General features: G+C 37.4%; 2 long non-coding RNA genes across 2 annotated transcripts in view; both read right to left on the bottom strand.

Annotated features, from left to right (window-relative positions):
• Positions 1 to 2,425, bottom strand: part of LOC139988385 (uncharacterized) — a 194,915-nt gene extending 192,490 nt beyond the window's left edge. Inside the window, exon 1 of the long non-coding RNA XR_011800099.1 lies at positions 1,835 to 2,425. This is a non-coding gene — a long non-coding RNA (uncharacterized lncRNA). The remainder of the gene's footprint in view (positions 1 to 1,834) is intronic.
• Positions 2,426 to 10,828: 8,403 nt separating this feature from the next.
• Positions 10,829 to 23,683, bottom strand: part of LOC139988389 (uncharacterized) — a 39,442-nt gene continuing 26,587 nt past the window's right edge. Inside the window, exon 2 of the long non-coding RNA XR_011800103.1 lies at positions 10,829 to 13,220. This is a non-coding gene — a long non-coding RNA (uncharacterized lncRNA). The remainder of the gene's footprint in view (positions 13,221 to 23,683) is intronic.

The following is a 23,683-nucleotide window of genomic DNA, read 5'->3' on the forward strand; positions in this document are numbered from 1 at the left end:
TAACAAGAACATTCGGTACGATCGATCGTTGCTGGACAAATCAGTTCTCACCGAACAAACACTGGAATCAGGCGTTGATATCGATGAAAAAAGAAACGTTCCATGCGGGTGTAAATCCTTCAACGAGCAGAACACATCGATTGGCAGTTTATCTTCTCGCTGAATGACTCGGAATCACGGACCAGCGAGAAGATCGTGGAGATTCGTTGCCAATCGCCATAAACTTTTCACGTACGCGGACCAAGTCGTTCGAGGAGTCTTGAAAAGAATCTGAAATTCTTGCTATTTCCTGGACTAGCTCATGAAAATATTAGGTATAAAATATTGAATGTAGGTATAGGTGTAGATATTATATGGAACATCTTGAAATTTTAGTGCCCTGCAATGAGTCTCGACTATCATAATTATATAAGTAAGATTTGACACAAATTTGGAAATATAAATAGAAGATTTAAGATATTCAGTGTAAGTTAGGAATAAGTGAACAGTCAATTAATCATTATATTAATCAATTTCAATATTCAGTAGAGTTAGATTTAACATATATTATTTGTTAAATATGTTTATTCACCCTGGATACTAATTTTTTATTAGAAATATTTGCAGTATGTTTACAGTAATATATTTTTAGGTTGGATTCAAATTTTATAATTAATAATATTAATGAAAATACATATAATTACGAAAGTCGTCTCATTTCAGCGCTAATGAGATTTGAATATGTTTTATATAACAGGTATAATGTGGACATAAATGTTTCCTATGGTAAAAGCTTAAATAATTTGATGAGCTGATATTTTCCATTTGCATTTATCGAGATAATTTTTAATTGCCTCGAAAAACATTTTTTTCATGTATCATTCCGTGATGTCGAATTATCCTAATGTTTTATTATTCCCTGGATGAGGTTCCCTGAATGAGTGGTACAATTTTTTATAACTTAAGGTGATGCAACAGAGGTCAAAAAAAAAAGAAAGTGAAAAGAAGAAGAAGAAAAAGGAAAAAAGATAAAAAAAGCAAGTAAACATTGCATTGAACGCGGCAGATTTCATTTTAGCAGTCACATTTCTCTTCCTTTGTTTCTTTATATTCTTGGTAGCCTGTCCCGGAATTTAAATGAAGTCGATATAATGCCATTACGCGTTTCAACCGACCGTTTGACCCCCTTTATTTTTATTCGCGGACAGACACCGCGGGTTCCCAGTGCTCGTTTTTGGTTTCGTTAAATTTTTCTCCATTACGTGTATTTTATTGACCAAGGTAGTTCGCACTTTTCATTGGAATAACCAGCCGCTACCTGGAATAATTGCCACGGTGCAATAATTCCCATTATCAATTCATTAATCGTGAAACTGAATTCTTGCTTGAACAATTTTACAAAGGCCAAGTAGGTTCCCATAGAATGCCTCTATGTCTGACCAGTGGCACATGCATTCCACTTGCTCTCAATTCCACAGATTTCTTTGCGGTTATCCTAACACTTTGATTGCCACGTTGGTCATATATGACCAACCACGGTTTCTCCTGTGACGCTACGGTGGTCATTGATGACCGGAGTGCTTGAACTTTTTACAATTGTACAAATTGTATGAAAATTGACAATGGGAGGATTTAGAATATAACCAATAAATAGAAGATACTTTGAAATAAAAAGTGCCCTGTTGAACAATTAAACATTTTTATTAGAACATCAATTAAAATAAATGAAAACAAATCTTGCATCCAACGGTGCACTGTGTTAAAACAATTTAAACATAAATGTGGCTCATCTATACAGTCTGGACAATAGGTGGTTACCTTTTTGATCCGATTCTTAGCAATTTTTGATCCTAACTGTTTAACATCTTTTTATAGTACTCTCTGCAAAATTTTCGTGCCACGTACACTTACCCTTCTTTCTGCATTTCGTGTCGCAAACTTTGTCGAATAAGTATATTTGATTGCTCTGGTGAATGGCACTGTGTAAGGTGCATTGCGAGTGCCATTCTAAAATCTGATACCTTGATCTTTGTTTTTGTTGCTTGTTTATAGAGTATCATCGCGTTTGAAATTGATGTATTTAACAATAACTCTAAAGCTAACTATATATACCACTTGAGGGTTCTTCTATGTGGCGTAGAATATGCTATCATTCCGATAAATCTACAGCACAGTTTCCTCTGTTGTGATCTACCACTACCGTTGGTTTATCACAAACATATTTTTTTGTGGACCTCTACCATTTCAACCGAATGTTTCGTCGAAATCATAAAAATGTCACGCTTGCCTCTCCACCTTACTATTATATATAGAATGAGCAAATACTGTTTACTAATATCTTGTACACGTTTCAACAATATATTATGGACGTTTTGCTTACGACGAAATAACGAATGCGAATGGTTTGTTGAAAAAAAAGGCTTGTCATAATATGTCGCTATCAATTGTTACCAGGACACCACGGTCATCCGTGATCACCAATAAGATAAACGGTCCATTAAGGAAGAATGTTTTCTTACATCATCAATTAATTATTATTTTACCATTATATGCTTTGAATAATAAAACTACTCCCGTAGCGTCCTGAGCAAAACATGTGATTTCGGCGTGGCAGTCAGAGTGTTAAAAAAAGCAGTCTGTTCTTTAAAAGAAAAAAAAGAGGGGGGAAGCGAGAATAATTACAAGCGTGGTATGTATCGGTAGTAATATAAAAAATGCAAACAAAAGTTTCGCATTTACATTTTTAATAATATTTTCTCTCCTCAGTTTCCTTGATATCTCGTACGAAGTACAACTTTTAAGCCTTATAAATTTTCAATATTCAATTTTCGCGTGCAAGATCATATTTAGATGGAAAATATTAACAACCGAAACAAGATGAAAAACAAAATGTTAATCTGCAGCTTTGTGCTCGAGGATGATCGAATTGAGATTTAATCGTGCGGGAAATTGAAATCCTGTTTTAAAATTATCAAGCTCGTGCAATTAATCTCATCAAATTACCAATACGCATGTCTGCGTTAAGCGATTAATGCGATGTCTTGGGGTGGTTGGCTTGCCCGGTCATCCATCACTTTCTTTTATATCGTCTGTGAATTGCAGGAGCATGTTATAATCGGATTACCCCGGTAACGATTATCTTGATTCTGAATAGCGATGACTCGGCCCATTTTTCCACTCCTATCTCAACAAAATCTGCTCGATCTTTCTCATAGAGTATCGATCAAACAATAAATAATATCTTCCAAGGGTAATCAGACTATATTCGGTGTAAGTAGATGATTATTGATGGTAATTCGAAATACATGATGTTCTTCCAGTTATATTATTGATATTAACATTCTCATGGTAGAGGACATTGATATTAACAATCCCGTATTAAATCGTATTATCATCTTAATGAATCGTTAGGATAATTATTACGCTGGTAATAAAGAGTTTAACGTACAGCATATTAAACGAGATCTTGCATCAAGATTATCAACTGATATACGGAATTATCTCGAAAATTTTACTAACTCGAAATTAACACTAAAACTACCGATAGTTAACACGAAGCTATTTCTACCAAAATCAATCAAAATGACTGGTCCTTAAAAAATACGTAATAATAATAGAATATTTTTATGTTTATTGATTTATTACTTTCTTACGGAAGGAATTACATGCTATGTAGTACATTTTTGGTGTTATTAATCCATCTGGGATCCCTAAACGAGGCTCGACATATTTATAAAATTGTAGAACCAGTTATTTTCACTGGTGTGGTATTTCTAGTGTCAGCATCTAGCGATTTGGCTATCGATCCGGAATTTTCCTGATAACTGATATCACCATATCGAATGATACGCAGTAAAAATTTAAAAAATGTGTAGCAAGTTGTACAAAACGAGGAAACTGGTTAATTGGGGTTCGATAAACAGATTGCAGGACCCCTTTACATTTTGACTGGTATTGGCACAAGTAGCCTTAATGCAAAATTATTTTCAGTTTGAATAGATAAAAAACAAAATAAAATTCATTATATTATTCTTTTAGTTATCGTTGCGAAAGTCAGTAGATCATTGCGAAAAAAATATAACACTTGTAATTACAAGTAGGAATTTTAAAATAAAATGGTAATGTCCATTTGACTGGTGTGGTAGTTAGTGTTAATAGAATTTTATGACAACGTGAAACAGACGAAGGAATGAGAAAGAGAGGGGAGGAATGGTCGAAGATTTCGTCGGACAATACTCACCCTTGGAATCTCTTCTTCTATTTGATTCATTAACTACTACTCCGCCGGGGAATATATATCATTCCCTCGTCCACTCGGCGCAGTTTGCACAGTTGTTGAACGTGCATGGAGTTCTATGATGAATCCGCAGGTAGTTTCCTGCCGTCGTAGAAGGGCGCTTTATCGTGATTATCTGCTAGCTATGTTAATCAAATACACTTAAATAAACGCACTCCAAAGTAAGACGTCGACTGTCTGCTGTCTTCAAATTCAGCTGTCTGAATTTTGATATTTTTTGTACGGTCCTTTTATAGATTACTCTGAAGAATTCTTCTCTTAAAGAGTCTGTATCTGATTCTTTAAAGACGGAGCATTTTTCATAACAGAATTACAAGTTCACATGTAAATATTGTTTTCTGACTACAACGCTATGTTAGGAGTGACAAATTGGCTTCTAATATTATAGAATTACAAGATCACATGTAAATATTTTTTTTCTGACTACAGCGCTATATTAGGAGTGACAAATTGGCTTCTGATATTGTAGAATTACAAGATTAAATGTAAATATTTTTTTTCTGACTACAATGCTATATTAGGAGTGACAAATTAGCTTCTAATATTATAGAATTACAAGATCACATGTAAATATTTTTTTTCTGACTATAGCGCTATGTTAGGAGTGACAAATTGGCTTCTGATATTGTAGAATTACAAGATCACATGTAAATATTTTTTTTCTGACTACAACGCTATGTTAGGAGTGACAAATTGGCTTCGGATATTGTAGAATTACAAGATCACATGTAAATATTTTTTTTCTGACTACAGCGCTATATTAGGAGTGACAAATTGGCTTCTGATATTGTAGAATTACAAGATCAAATGTAAATATTTTTTTTCTGGCTACAATGCTATATTAGGAGTGACAAATTGACTTCTGATATTATAGAATTACAAGATCACATGTAAATATTTTTTTTCTGACTACAATGCTATATTAGGAGTAACAAATTGGCTTCTAATATTATAGAATTACAAGATCACATGTAAATATTTTTTTTCTGACTATAGCGCTATGTCATGAGTAAAATTGGCTTCTAATATTACAGAATTACAAGATTACATGTAAATATATATTTTTTTTTGACTACAATGCTATATTAGGAGTGACAAATTGGCTTCTAATATTACAGAATTACAAGTTCACATGTAAATATTTTGTTCTAACTACAATGCTATATTAGGAGTGACAAATTGGCTTCTGATATTGTAGAATTACAAGTTCACATGTAAATATTTTGTTCTAACTACAATGCTATATTAGGAGTGACAAATTGGCTTCTAAGATTATTATCTACTAAATACAATGCAGTACAGTGCAGTACTACAGCAGATAGTCATGTTTACATGATCAGACTGAATAGTAAGTAAAAGCGGACTCCTTGTGGAAAATTAAGAATAGTATATAGAATAAAATTTTTTCATTCTCGCCTTAGCTTCCGAGAAGATTGAAATTAGAGTTCTTTCCCTTTATGGAAAAATAGTGTCAAGTAACAAGAAAGTTCATGATGTTTAATAAAGTAAGAGGAACACAAGTCATTAACATAAATTGTTGATTATACTATATAAAAAAACTCTGTTGTGATAAAGTTTGGTGCCAATTTTATTAAGTATAAAATGAAAATGATACTAAAAATTTCGACTGGTCCTAATTCCAAGGCCTTTCGTGTTTCACCGTACAAATCTTTCAATTTTAATTACATACTTACCCAAACTATCCTCAATAACGATATTTAATATCCCATGAGAGTACGCCATCATCTGCAGAAACAAGAATTTCGATAGTCCTAGATAAATCGTGGTCGAGTTAAACGTCGACGTGGAAGATCAGATAAAAATTGAAAGAAATGAGAACGAAGTGCTTCTTTCGCCAGTTAGAAGCCAACGTAACGACTCGTCGTTTCGAGCTTGACGAACAAAACAATTTTCGGTTAGAAGCACTTTTTCTCCTTTTTCGATCTTCTGTCTTCTACTTTATCTCTTTCTCTTTCTCTTTCTCTCTCTCTCTCTCTCTCTCTCTCTCTCTCTCTCTCTCTCTCTCTCTCTCTCTCTCTCTCTCGCTCCAAACCTCGTAATTGTTCCCGCAGTAATGATATCAAGCCAGCGCGAAATTATTTTTGCCCCGATCCACTGAAATGGTCCGTGTCCCCGAGGGAATGGCGGCCAGAATGGTGCTTTCAATTCGTTTATTTAATAACTCACAATTGCTTTACATATACAGCTTCGCGAGCGGACGCGTCCAGCCGTTCTCGTAATTTATTCTCGTTCTTTCGTCTCATTTTCTCGTCTTTCTTCCGCCATCTTCTTCGCTCTTCTTCGCGCTTCCGTTTTGCCATTTTCGCTCTGCTCACTCTCGTAAGAATGAACGCGTGCAGGCCTGGACGCGTCGAATTTACGTTTACGTCGAGTCTAAACGTTCTTTACAGCGGTGATGTCGATAAATAACTTTTAAGGACTTTTAAGGTATTTTACGTAACTTATCGTATCGTAGTACGGTTTTATATATAAACAGCTATACAACTTATCTCGCTAGTTCATAGTGGTAATCTTTTCTTTCTGTCTTTCGTCGCTTTAACACATTCTTTCGTTCATTTGGAATGTATCGGCAGGCGGGAGCACCGTGCGCTCAAATTTCTCTTCTATTCATCGCACGCGGGGCGGAGGATGGTCCGTCTTTGATTTGTTATTGGGCAAGAGATTCGTGAAACGGCCACTAAATTCGATTTTATCTGCATAGACTTCCAAAAACGTACGATAAACAACGAGAGACATAACGACGAATTAACATTAACATTAACGCTACAATGTTATCTTTGACTTATTAGTTAAACTATTGTTTCGAATGTAATTATTATTACTGACTGGCATTTCTGTTAAAAATTAAACTATTTTGTAATATTAAAATTAAGATAGGTTGCAAAAATGTAAATTTTGCAAAATATAGAAATGATAATTATAAACTAAGATAGTTAACATACTCGCACATGACGCAAGTGTAACGTCACTGGTTATCATAGTGTTAATTGGATTTATATTCACATTCGATTTATCGATAGTTCTACTTTGAGTAGATCGTGTAGACACGAAAACTTATTCGAGAAAAGTGTGGAATACATTATGGTACAACTTCAGTTTCTATACAATGAAATACATATTGAACAATGCCTTTGATACACAAACAACGATACGAACAATGTAACATTGGAGTTGTTAATTAAGCATCTGAACACGTCACTGTTGGAGCTAATACATTCGGATAAATTAGAAACACGGCTACAATATCGTGCTTGTAACGTTCTTCGGTACATCGGTTTAATTTAGCAAGCGATATCATTTTCGTTCCCATTGTTGGAAACGTCTGGTTCCCAGCGTACAATAGCCGTCTTTGCGATACAAGTTTAAGCAGCACACACGCCATGAATATCCACGTGATATAACCTTCGACGTGAAAATATTGCCGAACGGAGCTGCAAATCTCATCGCCAGTTTTCAATTAAACTCGTTTAATTCTTTTCAACTTCATTTTAAATGGAGAGAAATAAATAGTCACATTGTTTTATCTGAAACATCTCATTCTCCGTTTTCTTCAAAATCAAAGCCACTTTTTTTATCTTCCTCAATTTTAAACACGAAAATCCTTTGAAAAATCGTTCTTAACACCGTTTCGAACAAAGATATTTGTTCATGGTTCACCGATTTCGACTTAAGAGTCACATATTACAAAAAGTTTCCAATTATCTCTAGCGGCAGTTAAACGGGAACTCGTAGAGCGTTCTGACACTTGGCGGGTCGAGAAATTGGTGGCCCGATAGCGACCAAATTCTCGCCATATAGTTAGGGGAGCGCATTCGGGGAATGCAGCTCGGTAGCTGGAAGATCAGCACGCGGAGCCGCGCGGCCGTGGGAAGAATGTGCAATTGCATCTGACCAAAAGGTGTTCTCAGACTAGCCAGATCTGTCGTATTATTGCGAATACCAAGTTTGTTCACGTATTCCAGCGCAAAATCGCATGCGGTCTTCAACTTCGATTCGATTCTAACAATAAGGCGAGTTTGATTTTTGACAATACGTCGATCTAGTTATCTTAGACACGATTTTTCGGCCACGAATACAGAAGCTAATTTGTTTACAAAGAGGAATTAACACTTTGACTGCCACGTTGGTCACTGGTCACCGGAGCGCTTGAACTTCTTAAAATTGTAAAAATTATATGAAAATTGACAGTTAGGGCATTTTGAATATAACCGATAAATAGAAGATACTATGAAATAAAAAGTGCCCCGTTGAACAATTAGACATTTTCATTAGAACATTAATAAAAAAAAAAAAAAAAAAATGAGAACAAATCTTGCATCTAACGGTGTACTGTGTTAAAACACTTTAAACATAAATGTGGCTCGTCGATACAATCTGGACGATAGGTGGTCACCTTTTTGATCCGATTCTTAGCAATTTTTGATCTCAACTGTTTAACATTTTTTTTATAGCACTCTGCAAAATTCTCGTGTCAGGTATGCTTGCCCTTCTTTCTGCATTTCGTGTCGCAAACTTTGTCGAATAAGTATATTTGACTGCTCTGGTGAATGGCACTGTGTAAGGTGCATTGCGAGTGCCATTCTAAAATCTGATACCTTGATTTTTGTTTTTGTTGCTTGTTTATGGAGTATCATCGCGTTTGAAGTTGATGTATTTAACAATAACTCTAAAGCTAATTTTATATACCACTTGAGGGTTCTTCTATGTGGCGTAGAATATGCTATCATTTGATCTGATAAATCTAGAGCACTCTGTTTCCTCTGTTGTGATCTACCACTACCGTTGGTTTATCAAAAACATATTTTTTTTGCGGACCTCTACCATTTCAACCGAATGTTTCGTCGAAATCATAAAAATGTCACGCTTATCTCTCCACCTTACTATTATATATAGAATGAGCAAATACTGTTTACTAATATCTTCTACACTTTTCAACAATATGTTCTGGACGTTTTGCTTACGATGAAATAACAAATGTAAATGGTTTGTTGAAGCCTTGTTATAATATGTCGCTATCAATTGTTACCAAGGCGCCACGGTGGTCACCCAAGACCACCAGTAAGATAAACGGTCCATTGGGGAAGAATGTTGTCTTATGTGGCGTCCTGAGCGAAACGTGTGATTTCGGCGTGGCAGTCAGAGTGTTAAAAAAAGCAGTCTGTTCCTTAAAAGAAAAAGGAGGGGAGAAGCAAGAATAATTAAAAGCGTGGTATGTATTGGTAGTAATATAAAATATAATGTATAGAATAATAAATTACAATAGAGGTAGGCGAAAATTAATAAGGAGAATTAATTAAACAATCGTGGAAAATTGTATTTTTGAAGATTCAGCGTTTGAAAATAATAGAAAAAATTCAAGAAATTGTAGAAATATGTATAATATAATTTTGTAGATAAGAAGAAATAACTATTCCCTGTTACATGTTGCATACATAGTAAACCTTCATTTATCCGAACCCTCGGGATATTATGTAATTACTAATTATATTAAATAGTATAATGTAACAGAAGTTCACTAATTCTCTACATTACCTGCGATTTGTCATTCAAATAATAGGAATTCACATCCTGGTAAGCGAATGTGAATTCACTTCAGTTTATAGAACTTGGTCACTAAGTGAAATTTCCAACAAAGGTGGTTCGGATGAATGGAGTTCTAAACTGTATCTCAATTAGAGTAGAAGAAATTAGAATGATGTATGTTTAACCACGTGACTCGTTCGCTACTATAACAAATGGTGAAAATCTGACACATTTTATAAACTGACTGCGCAGGGGATCTGTATTTTTCGCAAATTGTAGGTTGCTAGACAGGCTGCGACCGTGACACGATGTTGACAGCACAATTTTACGAAATCCTGACGCATGCATCCTACTGTTATGTTTTCTCACTTCCTCGCGGAATTTTGCTATATCGTGATTCGATAGTTGAGATCAGTATTATTCTATCGAGACAAAATTTGCCTCGAGTAAATTAGTCTCAACTTTCCCTTCTAACTTTAATTAATTATACACACGATCTTCAAGATTCAACTCCTTATCCAGCACTTTTTAATTCTTCATATGAGATGAGATGTATGCATGCATGTATAGTATTATGCAAAACGCTTTATAGTAATTTCTATTGGTTTATTCATCGTGAAAATAAATTTTAACTGGAGTAAGTTTACAGAGGTGAATACGTCCCGATAGAATAGTTGGCTAGTGGCAGGTGTATTCTACTTGTCGTCAATTCCGAGAGACATCGCAATTTACCTTCAATTTCTTCAACTTAGACGTTAAGACATTTTCATGTTAATATTTATTCCGATTTATTAAAGATTGATTGTGATATATAGTATCGTGCAAAAGTCTTAGATCGTCTACTAAGCAGAATTTTCTTTTCAGGAATGTATACAAGAATACTTAATGTTGGTTATATTATAATCTATGTACTATTTGAGTAATTATTTTAAGAAATAATTATTCATTTAAAATAACGAATATTTCCAGAAAGCTTCTTTCGTTTGGTATAACAATTTCTTAACATACTTTGCTACCTACTGTTTTACAAAATCAATCTCCATTTCTGAATTTATTCCTCTTACAGGATTAACAAATTTATAAATTAAGAAAGATCATAAACACGTAACAGCAACAAAAAATACCTTAAACGTCATTTCCATGATATAATCAATATACGAAAATGTTTCCTGGAAGTATATTCAGTTATGATTATAATATTATTACGCGGATTTATTACACATTTAACGCGGATAGTCTAAGACTTTGGCATAGCATGTAGGTATACTATGACTTGAAATTTCACGCCTATAACACCAAAACGATCAAGTATGAGCGACCACGAACTATCCGTACAGCCGTTGAAACATAATTCCCCTGGTCAGATCGCATTATGAATCCCGAATTATTACAATACTCATCGTCCGGCATGAAATGAAATTCTGTTCAGCTCCGTGACACAGTTCCTACAGTTCTCGGCGATGTCGGACCACGCGTAACATTTCCTGTCGCATCGTGTTGCCGCATTGCAAACATAATCTCATTACGAGCGTGACAAGCCCCGAAACTCGCTTGGACCACCACTGCCTGTTCTCTTAATGCCAGCCTATTTAACGCATGCATGTTCTACGGTACAATGGTAGCTCTTTTTACCTTACAATCAAACATTGTGTCGAATTGTATTCGAATTGTTGGACAGGATCGATTTATCTAACCGACAATTATAGTGTATATATTTGTTACTATATCGTAACATTTATATAGAAGCAATAGCAATTAGATAGAAATTTCTGTAATTTACACGATGCACACGACACTCGGTCAATTTCACACGTGCAACAGTCCATCAAAATGGAATTACATCTGGTACATCTAATGAGAAAGAGCTAGGCGTTTTCGATCTTGCATGTCGTTTGCATCGCACGTGAAATTGTTCCGTTGCTGGTCGAGCATTTTTATTCGAATACGCGCGAGATGGATGATCCTCGTGTGTGAAAAATGCCATACGAATTTACCATGTGAGCCAAATAAACGTCACCTCCAAAATCGAGCAAGATTTAATCGCGCATGTTCGGAGGATCTACGGCTCCACCGGAAATCTCGTTATCCCAAACGTGTATTTTCTCTCTGTCTTTTTTTTGTTTTCTTCCATGATGGATCACCAGCGAGGATCATGTAACGAGATTAAATTTCGTCAAAAGCGCTTCTTTGTCGGCGAATTTCAACGAAAGACGCAGAAACGACGTGTCTTCGTGATTAAACGTTCGATCGAACGTTTCGTCGCTAACAAATGAGGTATTTTTGATAAAAATTTTCCTTCAAATTCGTCGGAGAATTTCATAAAATTACAATGCAGTCAGATATATAAGAGACTTATTGAAGTTAGGATGCATCCAGTTGACAATGTAATATTATTTCTCGCGAAATAAGATATTACGAAACGTTATACGATCGTGTCCAACAGCGTTCGATGACTAGTCTTATAAAATCAGTGCTCCCGACCTGCTTTCGATTCTTATGAAATATTTATCGAGTAAAGTAATTCGTTCGTTTTACCAATACTTTATGTTCACGCCAGAACCGATCACTTTCTTCCACTTATTTCGAATTGGACACGCTATTCGATCGCAGTGTTCGTTTCTATCTACCGCTTCATCGATATAATTTAATAAGATAACAAGAAGGAACGCCATATGTACATATAAAAATATAATCTTATCGCGATCGATCGAGCCTATTTATAATATATATATATATAGTTCGTGCACGTTTAATATGTATAGATAAAATCCTCCGTATAACATCGGCCAGTTTCGTTTTTTGATACGTTTTTCACACATCACATTTTTTACCGGTGACCGGAACATCGGGTATCTCGATCACGTTCCTCTACGCTCGCTACACTTGTTTTTATTTGAGGTCTGAAGAGAAATATAGTGAGCACTCGTGCGATAATCGTGTACGTTGTATCGTGTGTCTCCAATAATCCTGATTAGATACGATTGTTAACCCATTTGCACCCAAGCGCGGATTAAGCGCTGCGACTGCCTTCTATCAGCAAGCGCGGACTATTACGCGCGCTGCGACCGTCTTCTATCAGCAAGCGCGGACTATTACGCGCGCTGCGACTGCTTCTTATTTCTGTCGCTAAGTATTCTTCAGATGTGAGAGATCACGTTTGACCCGTTTGTCAGCATCTCGCCTATATCAGTTTATTGTATCGACCATTTTAAAGAATTCCACGAGAAATAATATGATTTAATTTCTTATTTCTTATTTTTTAAATAAATAATTTTTTCTTTTTTCCTCTGTTATAAAGAATGTAAGATGCGATGTTTGCGAAGTAACATTGTCTACTAATCGTTTTGAAGAGTAAATTTTCGATAAACTCCATGAAGAATTCGGATGTCATTTACTGCACCTACGACCGCGTGATAGGGACCAATCCTTTTAAGTAGATTCATGATGCAAATGGGTTAATCGAGAAATCGAGAATTTTCATCCAAATTCATGGAAATTCTTGTCAACGGTTCAAAGAACGGAACTGGTTCTAATCGTTCGATATTTTTTTCGAATGAATATTTGCGAACTGCCGACTAGCGACAGTTCATTGTCACCATGAACGTGGAATATTTTATTTTATATGGATAAAACGAAGAGTGATTTTAACTTAATAAGAGAGTTTTTAACTTCTGTGTCATAACAAAACTTAAAAGCCAAAATCGTTCGTATAGGTTGATACAGTAATAATACGTAAATACGATTTACGATTAGAAAATAATAAACGTGACATATTCGCATAAATCAGGATTGATTTAACCTTCGCTGTGCGAGAACTGATTAATAAAAACCGTAAAATAAATTCGTCAAAAATGTAGAAAAATGAGATGGGAGAAAGAATACGTTCAGTTTATTAATTTTCCATTATGAAATTTAAATATTCGATATAAAGGATGTTGAAATATTGAACAGTTATACTACAAATGGAAATATTCTAAACATATAGTGATGGTTATTACCTTCTCTTACTATGCAAATGGAATAGCGCGATATGCGCAATCTACTTTAATATTACACGACGCATTCAGAAATGTCGATTATCAAGAGTAAAAAGTGAAACAAAATAAAATAATTTTCTATATTTTATTTACATTGATTCAATTATTCTGTCGGAATATCGTAGCAATTCTCGATGTTCTTGCAAGTTAAGTGGAGGAACACTCCTTCGTAGAAAATTACACGAGTCGTGGTGTCAAGTACTGCAATTATATTAACCTCGATCATTTGATCACCACGAAAGCATATATATTTATGTAGCGTACGAATCGAACCGGTTTCCTTTTTTCCTAATATTTGATATCCATATCTGTAATTCCATTTCTCTATCCATTATCGACGATATATAAAATGAAGTCATATTCAATACACGTGTACATTCCATTCTTTGACCTTTTTAATTCTTCTCAGGTCACAGAGTTCTTAGTTTTTCTAATTATATTTCCTTCATTCAAATAACACAATTATAAGACTGCACAATTGAAGAATTATCATCGAATTGTAGTATCGTGGACAAATGGCCTAAGAAATATTAGATAAACCATAAACATTGTCGCGAGAAAGCCCAAGTGCCCATAGGATTGTGACGCCAATCACATCTCAATCTACATCAGGAACCAGGATGCGCTTCGGAACCGATGGGCTGATGACGGAAATAAAAATGTGGCAGCACTCGGCAACAATGTATATTGCCGTAGCAAAGTGCCTAATGAGCCATCAATATCTCAACGGTTCTTCTGCCGAATGTTCGAAAAGAAGGCGTGCGTGGCAGCGGTGCGGACGCCTAACAAACGCGTGGAAAATGAAAAAGAGAACCGAATCCCACAGAAAGTTAAGTTGTAAAAGCTTCAGTCTTGGAAGGTGGCGGCTGGAGTTCAGAAGTAAATTGTAGTTAGTGTAAACCAAGTGTTGAGAAATAAATTTTCTTTTTTTTTATTTTCATCTTCGATTTTCTTTTTTACGTAACACAAGCATAGTCGAGAAGCGAGAAATTCAGTGGTAATCGAGGATTGTACGAAACGAGTTGAAAGCGAGGATTGTTAATTGTTGATTGTGAAATAAATTGTTATTAATATTGTTGAAAACCGCCGAGTATTTCTTGGGCACCTTACACCAAACTCCACCTCTGAACCATGGAGAAATTACGTGTGTATTTCTATTACTACTTTAGTGACAATCTGTTTGTACCAAACATTTACCCTGAAGGGTGCAAATTGTACTTAGTCCAAGAAACTTTATTTTTCTGCAAGAAATTCTGTAGCGGCACTAGGTCGCAAAGAACATGTCTCTTCCCAACGGTTTCGTTGGTACATAGCATCGTGTCACGACTGGGATACTTGGGAATCAATGGGCTGATGACAAAGATAAAGATGTGGCGGCACTCGGCAACAATGTATATCGCCGAAGTGCCTATATGAGCCATCAATATCCCAATGGTCCTTCCGAATGTGCGAGAAGAAGGCGTACGTGGCAACGGTGCGGACGCCTAACAAACGCGTGGAAAATGAAAAAGAGAACCGAATCCCACAGAAAGTTAAGTTGTAAAAGCTTCAGTCTTGGAAGGTGGCGGCTGGAGTTCAGAAGTAAATTGTAGTTAGTGTAAACCAAGTGTTGAGAAATAAATTTTCTTTTTTTTTATTTTCATCTTCGATTTTCTTTTTTACGTAACACAAGCATAGTCGAGAAGCGAGAAATTCAGTGGTAATCGAGGATTGTACGAAACGAGTTGAAAGCGAGGATTGTTAATTGTTGATTGTGAAATAAATTGTTATTAATATTGTTGAAAACCGCCGAGTATTTCTTGGGCACCTTACACCAAACTCCACCTCTGAACCATGGAGAAATTACGTGTGTATTTCTATTACTACTTTAGTGACAATCTGTTTGTACCAAACATTTACCCTGAAGGGTGCAAATTGTACTTAGACCAAGAAACTTTATTTTTCTGCAAGAAATTCTGTAGCGGCACTAGGTCGCAAAGAACAATTCTCTTCCCAACGGTTTCGTTGGTACATAGCATTGTGTCACGACTGGGATACTTGGGAATCAATGGGCTGATGACAAAGATAAAGATGTGGCGGCACTCGGCAACAATGTATATCGCCGAAGTGCCTATATGAGCCATCAATATCCCAATGGTCCTTCCGAATGTTCGAGAAGAAGGCGTACGTGGCAACGGTGCGGACGCCTAACAAACGCATGGAAAATGAAAAGGAGAACCGAATCCCACAGAAAGTTAAGTTGTAAAAGCTTCAGTCTTGGAAGGTGGCGGCTGGAGTTCAGAAGTAAATTGTAGTTAGTGTAAACCAAGTGTTGAGAAATAAATTTTCTTTTTTTTTATTTTCATCTTCGATATTTTTTTTACGTAACACAAGCATAGTCGAGAAGCGAGAAATTCAGTGGTAATCGAGGATTGTACGAAACGAGTTGAAAGCGAGGATTGTTAATTGTTGATTGTGAAATAAATTGTTATTAATATTGTTGAAAACCGCCGAGTATTTCTTGGGCACCTTACACCAAACTCCACCTCTGAACCATGGAGAAATTACGTGTGTATTTCTATTACTACTTTAGTGACAATCTGTTTGTACCAAACATTTACCCTGAAGGGTGCAAATTGTACTTAGACCAAGAAACTTTATTTTTCTGCAAGAAATTCTGTAGCGGCACTAGGTCGCAAAGAACAATTCTCTTCCCAACGGTTTCGTTGGTACATAGCATTGTGTCACGACTGGGATACTTGGGAATCAATGGGCTGATGACAAAGATAAAGATGTGGCGGCACTCGGCAACAATGTATATCGCCGAAGTGCCTATATGAGCCATCAATATCCCAATGGTCCTTCCGAATGTTCGAGAAGAAGGCGTACGTGGCAACGGTGCGGACGCCTAACAAACGCATGGAAAATGAAAAAGAGAACCGAATCCCACAGAAAGTTAAGTTGTAAAAGCTTCAGTCTTGGAAGGTGGCGGCTGGAGTTCAGAAGTAAATTGTAGTTAGTGTAAACCAAGTGTTGAGAAATAAATTTTCTTTTTTTTTATTTTCATCTTCGATTTTCTTTTTTACGTAACACAAGCATAGTCGAGAAGCGAGAAATTCAGTGGTAATCGAGGATTGTACGAAACGAGTTGAAAGCGAGGATTGTTAATTGTTGATTGTGAAATAAATTGTTATTAATATTGTTGAAAACCGCCGAGTATTTCTTGGGCACCTTACACCAAACTCCACCTCTGAACCATGGAGAAATTACGTGTGTATTTCTATTACTACTTTAGTGACAATCTGTTTGTACCAAACATTTACCCTGAAGGGTGCAAATTGTACTTAGACCAAGAAACTTTATTTTTCTGCAAGAAATTCTGTAGCGGCACTAGGTCGCAAAGAACAATTCTCTTCCCAACGGTTTCGTTGGTACATAGCATTGTGTCACGACTGGGATACTTGGGAATCAATGGGCTGATGACAAAGATAAAGATGTGGCGGCACTCGGCAACAATGTATATCGCCGAAGTGCCTATATGAGCCATCAATATCCCAATGGTCCTTCCGAATGTTCGAGAAGAAGGCGTACGTGGAAATGGTGCGGACGCCTAACAAACACGTGGATAGTGGGTATATTGAAAGGTGACAAAGGGAAAAGAATCGAATCCCAGCGAAAGTCAAGTTGTAAGAGCCTTCAGTCTTGGAAGGTTACGGTTGCAGTTCAGGAGTAAATTGTCATTAGTGTAAACAAAGTGTTAGGAAATAAATTCTCTCTTTTTTTATTTTTCATTTTTGACATCTTTTTTTGTATTTTACGTAACAATAGCATCGTAAAAGGACTGTTTATGGGAGATTGATGAAACATAAGCAAGGCCGCGATAAAACGTAAGAGCAGACAGGCCTAATGGGCCAACGATATCCCTAAGGTCCTTCCGTCAAATACTCAGAAAAAGACGTACGTGACTGTCGCAAGCTCAGAAGCAGTAGTAAGGTAGATGAAACATCCTGCATGCCACAACTATCAAAACAATAACCAGATAGTAACGGAATAACACCTCTGATATACACCCAACGATAATCCCTTGTAGCGGCACTCGACAGTAAACTTTCCAACGATTTCTGTCCCGTGACTCGCTTCACAAAGACCCTATATTCTTCCGATAAGATGATCGCTAGATGTCGATACATCCTCACAGAATATTTTCAGCTAGTCTACGGACCTGCTATGAATCTTAGGATTTATTAGATAAGGTTCTCCAAAGGGACAAACATTTTTTCTCTTAGCAGTTCCTAAATCTATCCCCTACTACGGGAAATCTGCTCTTCTCAGGTACGATGCTTTCCTCCAGCAACTTTCTTTCAAGGACTGTTAGCATCCCTTCCCAACCACCAACACAAAATTAGCCAATTAACACTAGGTTTACGGGACCCGACAATTTGACGGATTCCAAACTTCGAAATGAAATATCTCAAAAACCATAGCATTAATTTTAACCATTTTGCATCGTAAATTAATCATTTCATCTAAAGAATTTATACACACAATTACTGTTTCTTAGGCTTTTTAATTTTTGAAATGTATCTAGTATACCTATCTCTACGAAACTCGTCAAATTAACGGGCTAGCTGATTTCATAAACAACGTTTTTCAAAGACAGTGTGCAAAAGTTTCAGTTATTGTAGACAGGTCCCATTATTATCTCCGCATATTGTAAGTATTTACAATAGGATAATTGGATTTGGGCACAGTGTTTTCTTTTTTTTTGACCAATCTCCCTTTTCTAGCAATCATGAGTAAATCCAGGAGATATAATAAGATATTGAACAAAATTGTCAACATCAATGAAGATTGTTCTGAGGATACCTCCGAAGAAGATCTTTTGATAATGAAGAGGCAAGCTTCTTGGATGTATGTCGTAACAAGAAAAGGATGCATATTTTTTCTAGTTCTGACTCCGAGGATGAAAGGAGGAGCATTCCAAACACATCCCAAAATGTAATGGGTGAAATAGAAATTGCAGTTGACGGGACACGGTGGATAAAACTGAAAGCAGGCGGATCTAGGGGTAGGACGCCCGTTCGTATGATATACAAGGATATCGCAGAGCCTACTAACTATACTAAGAGAAATATTATGTCGGGTTGTGTAACTAGTGCTTTCGAATTGATAATTGACAGACACATAATGGAACACATAAAAGATTGCACTGAAACCGAGGTGCATAGAGTTTTGAAAAAAGACGGACAATCACAATTGCTGAGTTACTAGTTTTCTAGGATTTCTATATGCCCGGGGCGCATATGAAGCGAGATCATTAAAAGCCCCTGGAAGATTACAAACAGATAAATTTGCGCTGATATCCGAAATATGGAACATATTTATAAGCAATATCGAGGCTTGTTACAAGTGGGGAGCACGAGGCAGGTGTGGGTTCTCAGGGTGTAGGACCACGCCCTGCGAAACCACGATGGATCTGATAATTCTCCTATAGCTAAGCGGTGGCTGGTCGGTGCCTTGGCGTCCATCAGTTTGCCGATTCGGCGCGGAGAATTTCGGAGAAGTTGGTGGGCCCACACCTGTCAAGACCACTCGCTTCACCTTCTTGTGGAGCTCCCTGTCATCCCGCGCCGACTTGGTCCGACGCGGGGTGCGAAAGAGTGAGTGGCAAAGGTACTGGAACTTCCGTTGACGACTAGGCCAACACACATCAAATTAAACAATGGAAATGTCTAAGAGAATAACGAATAACGTTTACGGTGCAGGGGAGAGATACCCCAGTACCGGCGCAGCCGCGGGTTGTAAAGTTGTCCCGTTGCGTCGTCATCGAGCAACCGTGGCCGTCCGCGGGTAGACCACCAGGCCCCCGGACGCGTTCAAGCGTTTGGCGAAGAAGATAGACATCCGATGAGGTCCCGGGGAATGCCGGAGACGGCAAATTGAGTACAAATTGAGTAAAAATAAAGAACTCGATCTCCTGTTCGGAAATTGACAAGTTTTATCTTAATTTTTAGGCGACATTTTGGCGTACGCGCATCATTGAAGATCGAAGGACCAGCAGACTACTACGAAGCTTTGCTACTACGAAGCCCTGCAGCAAGTTTCAACGTTCCACTACGGTGAAACTAGAGGAGAGGACTACGGTCCGCGCAGAGCAAGCCTACGAATAAGATTCGGAATCTAAACCCAACCAAAGAGGAAACACCCCAGAGACTGCTTAACGGCTATAGCTACTATGGTAAGTTAGAAAACTAGATTTATTTATACATTACCGCACGAGAAAACCAAGTTTCTCAAGCGTTTCGAGCCAACGATAGCTCAGACTCGTCAAGCTCTATTAGAACCATGTCTACATCGCGAAAAGACAAAACCGAAACCGTTTCTACAAACGGAACTATGGATAATTCGACTCGTGCCATACTCGACGCGATACAAAAACAAACCGAACTTCTTACGCGACGTATAGAAGAGACACAACGGATAGCCGACAGTGAAAATAAGAAGCGTACAGCGGAGATAGAAGTACGAGGAAAAAATATCTCCAAAATAAAAATAGGACAGAACTAGGTTCCCGCATTACCATGGACGAATCTATTGCCGCGAAAGACAGAACTTCCCCACCATGCGCTCCGATTCGAACAGAAGCAGACAATCATCCCTCTTACAAAGACCGTCTACCGCAATTCGCTTCTCCGAGCTTACGGGCCAAAGACTCGATAACAGGCATTCCACAGTTAAACGGCGAAGACGATATCGGAGTAGAAGAGTTCATACGCGAAGTACGTGAAATGCGAGCCATGTGTAGCGAACCAACGCTATTACTAAAAATGATCAAAATCGGGAAAATCACAGGTAAAGCAGCAATGACCATCCGCAATATACCGATCAACGAATACGGACACCTGTATGATGCTCTACGACGAAACGTAGCCACCCAAGACTCCGTTAGGGAACAACAAGACCAGCTACGCGAAACGAGACAGCGTCACGACGAAAGTGTGCCAAGTTATATCATCAGGTTCCGCAGAGCGCTCAATAAGCTACAATAAAGTATAATGAACGAATACTCTGACGAAATTACTAGACGAGCTATGAACGACAGGATTTTAAGAGAGTCGGTAACCGATTTTATTCGAGGCTTCAAAACCGAAATAGGACAATTACTACTCGCCAATCCACCATACAATAACCTTGAAGCCGAAAAAAAGCCACCGACATCGAGCGATTTTTCAGGGAAGATCGAAATCGACGACCAAAACCAATGGAACGATTACGACTCCCCGAGCAGCGACGACTAACGACCAATAATCCCAACTCAATCATTAGAAAACCAATTCCAACACCTAATCCAATGCCAAGAAACTTCCGGCTAAGTGAACAAATACCACTTGCCCAAAGGACTCATTTAAAATGCTTCAAACGTAATCAGATCGGACATGTCTCTAGTCAATGCAGAAATTTTCAGACACCCAGCCAATTTGCGAGACCACTAGCAGTTCACAATCTCGAGAAGAACCAATAGACCAGACTTACGAATTAACGCCACAACAGGAAGACGACTACAGTACTTTTACGATCCGAAGGATGACGACATAAATTCCTCGTTGACAGCGGAGCAGGAATTAATATACTCAAGCGAAGATGCGTATTACGACCAAGAATAATAAAAGAACGAAAATTCTCGATGGGACACTCTAAATTTAAAACTAAGGAACACGCGCTGGTAAAACTATTTGGCAAAACTGTAGAATTCTTTGTAGTAGAAGACAACTTTCCAATTATAGAAGACGGCATACTCGGTTTACCAGCCCTATCTAAATTCAAAATTGAACTCTCGATGTAACAATTAAAACTTGAAAATAATATTCTTTTATTGCAACAGGGAAACGACGTACCTCCAAAACATGCAGCGTCAAAAACCGTCTACCTGGAAGAAAAATCGACAACGATACGCTTTATCAATGGTGGTGAGTGTCCAGCCAAAATGATCAATTTTATCGAAAATTCAAACACGTACGATCAAGTCTCCACATTTAAAGATTTAGTCAGACTCTCGCATATAGAGAAAACTCTTCGTGAACCAATCGAAAAGATATTGCTGTTTTACCTCGACATATTCGATTTAGAGACCGACTTGCTACCATGCACTAACCTTGCTAAACACACAATAACGTTAAAAGAAAATAAAATCATCAACACAAAATCTTACCGACCGCCTGAATGCCACAAAGAAGAAATCAAACGACAAATGGACGAAATGCTACTAAAGAACATCATAGAACCATCTGATTCTCCTCACAATTCACCAGTTTGGGTAGTACCAAAAAAGGCAGACGCCTCAGGGAAACAGAAATGGCGAATCGTAATATACTTCAGAAAAATAAACGAGCTAACTGACCAAGACGCATATCCATTACCTGACATAGACGACATACTATGCCAACTAGGCAACGCAAAATTCTTCTCAGCCCTCGATTTATCCTCTGGATTCCACCAAATCCCAATGGACACAGACTCTAAGAAATACACAGCATTCTCCACACCACAAGGACACTACCATTACAATAGAATGCCATTCGGTTTAAAGAATGCACCTGCAACGTTTCAACGCATGATGGATACCGCGCTAAGAGGACTCACAAATAAACATTGCTTCGTATATTTAGACGAGATTGTAATATTCGGACAGTCGATCGAAGAGCACAATAGCAACCTCGCGATAGTATTGCAACGCTTACGCGAACTCGGACTCAAAATACAGCCGGACAAATGCGAATTTCTCAAACCAGAATTAGAATATCTCGGACATATAGTAACCGCCGAAGGTGTAAAAACAAATCCCAAAAAATTAGAAGCCGTTAGCAATTTCAAACAGCCACGTAATCCCACAGACATCGAATCTTTCTTAGGACTAGCAGGTTATTACCGCAAGTTCATCAGAAACTTTTCCAAAATCGCGAAACCATTGACCGAACTTACAAAGAAGGAAACACCACTTCATTGGATAGATAAAACCCAAGAAGCATTCCAGACACTAAAAGACAAACTCTGTTCATCACCCGTACTAAAATTCCCAGACTTTGCAAAACAATTCACATTAACGACTGACGCCAGTAACGAAGGTATAGGTGCGATCTTATCACAGAACGGACATCCATGTTGTTATATCTCGCGAACCCTAAACCCGGAACGAAATTATTCCACTACGGAAAAAGAACTTTTAGCAATAGTATGGGCCGTGAAACGCCTCCGACGATATCTGTTAGGGCGGAAATTCCTCATACGAACCGATCGCCAAGCGCTAAAATGGCTACAGAACTGCAAAGACCCCTCATCACGCTTGATGAGATGGCGATTAAAATTAGAAGAATATGAATACGACATAGAATATACGAAAGGAAAAGATAATATTGCAGCCGACGCACTATCTAGAATACATGTTCTGACCAGACGACGCGAAAATTTAAACATAGAACTCGATAAAAAGTATCACGATTGGGAAAAATCTACCGACGCGTTACCCAAAGTTCTCAAAATGACTGCGAACCGTAAATCTTTCTATCAATTATCCAAAACAGAGCTAGGAAATTACGACAGAATCGAATGGTTAACTAAATTAAACGAGATTATTCATACAAACGAGAAGATAGGTATAGGCGACGACAGTTTCACAGAGACCGAAAAGAACGCGACCAAACGAATTTTATTATTCCTGAACGACACCGTAAAAGAATTAAATTTTGCATGGGAACCAATCCAAACATATAGCGACGAGGAAATAGACGAATTATTAAAAGAAAATCACGATTTAGTAGGACACCTCGGTATACAAAAGACATACGACCGC

This window comes from Bombus fervidus, chromosome 6, assembly GCF_041682495.2.
Source record: "Bombus fervidus isolate BK054 chromosome 6, iyBomFerv1, whole genome shotgun sequence".
Taxonomy (NCBI): Eukaryota; Metazoa; Arthropoda; class Insecta; order Hymenoptera; family Apidae; genus Bombus; species Bombus fervidus.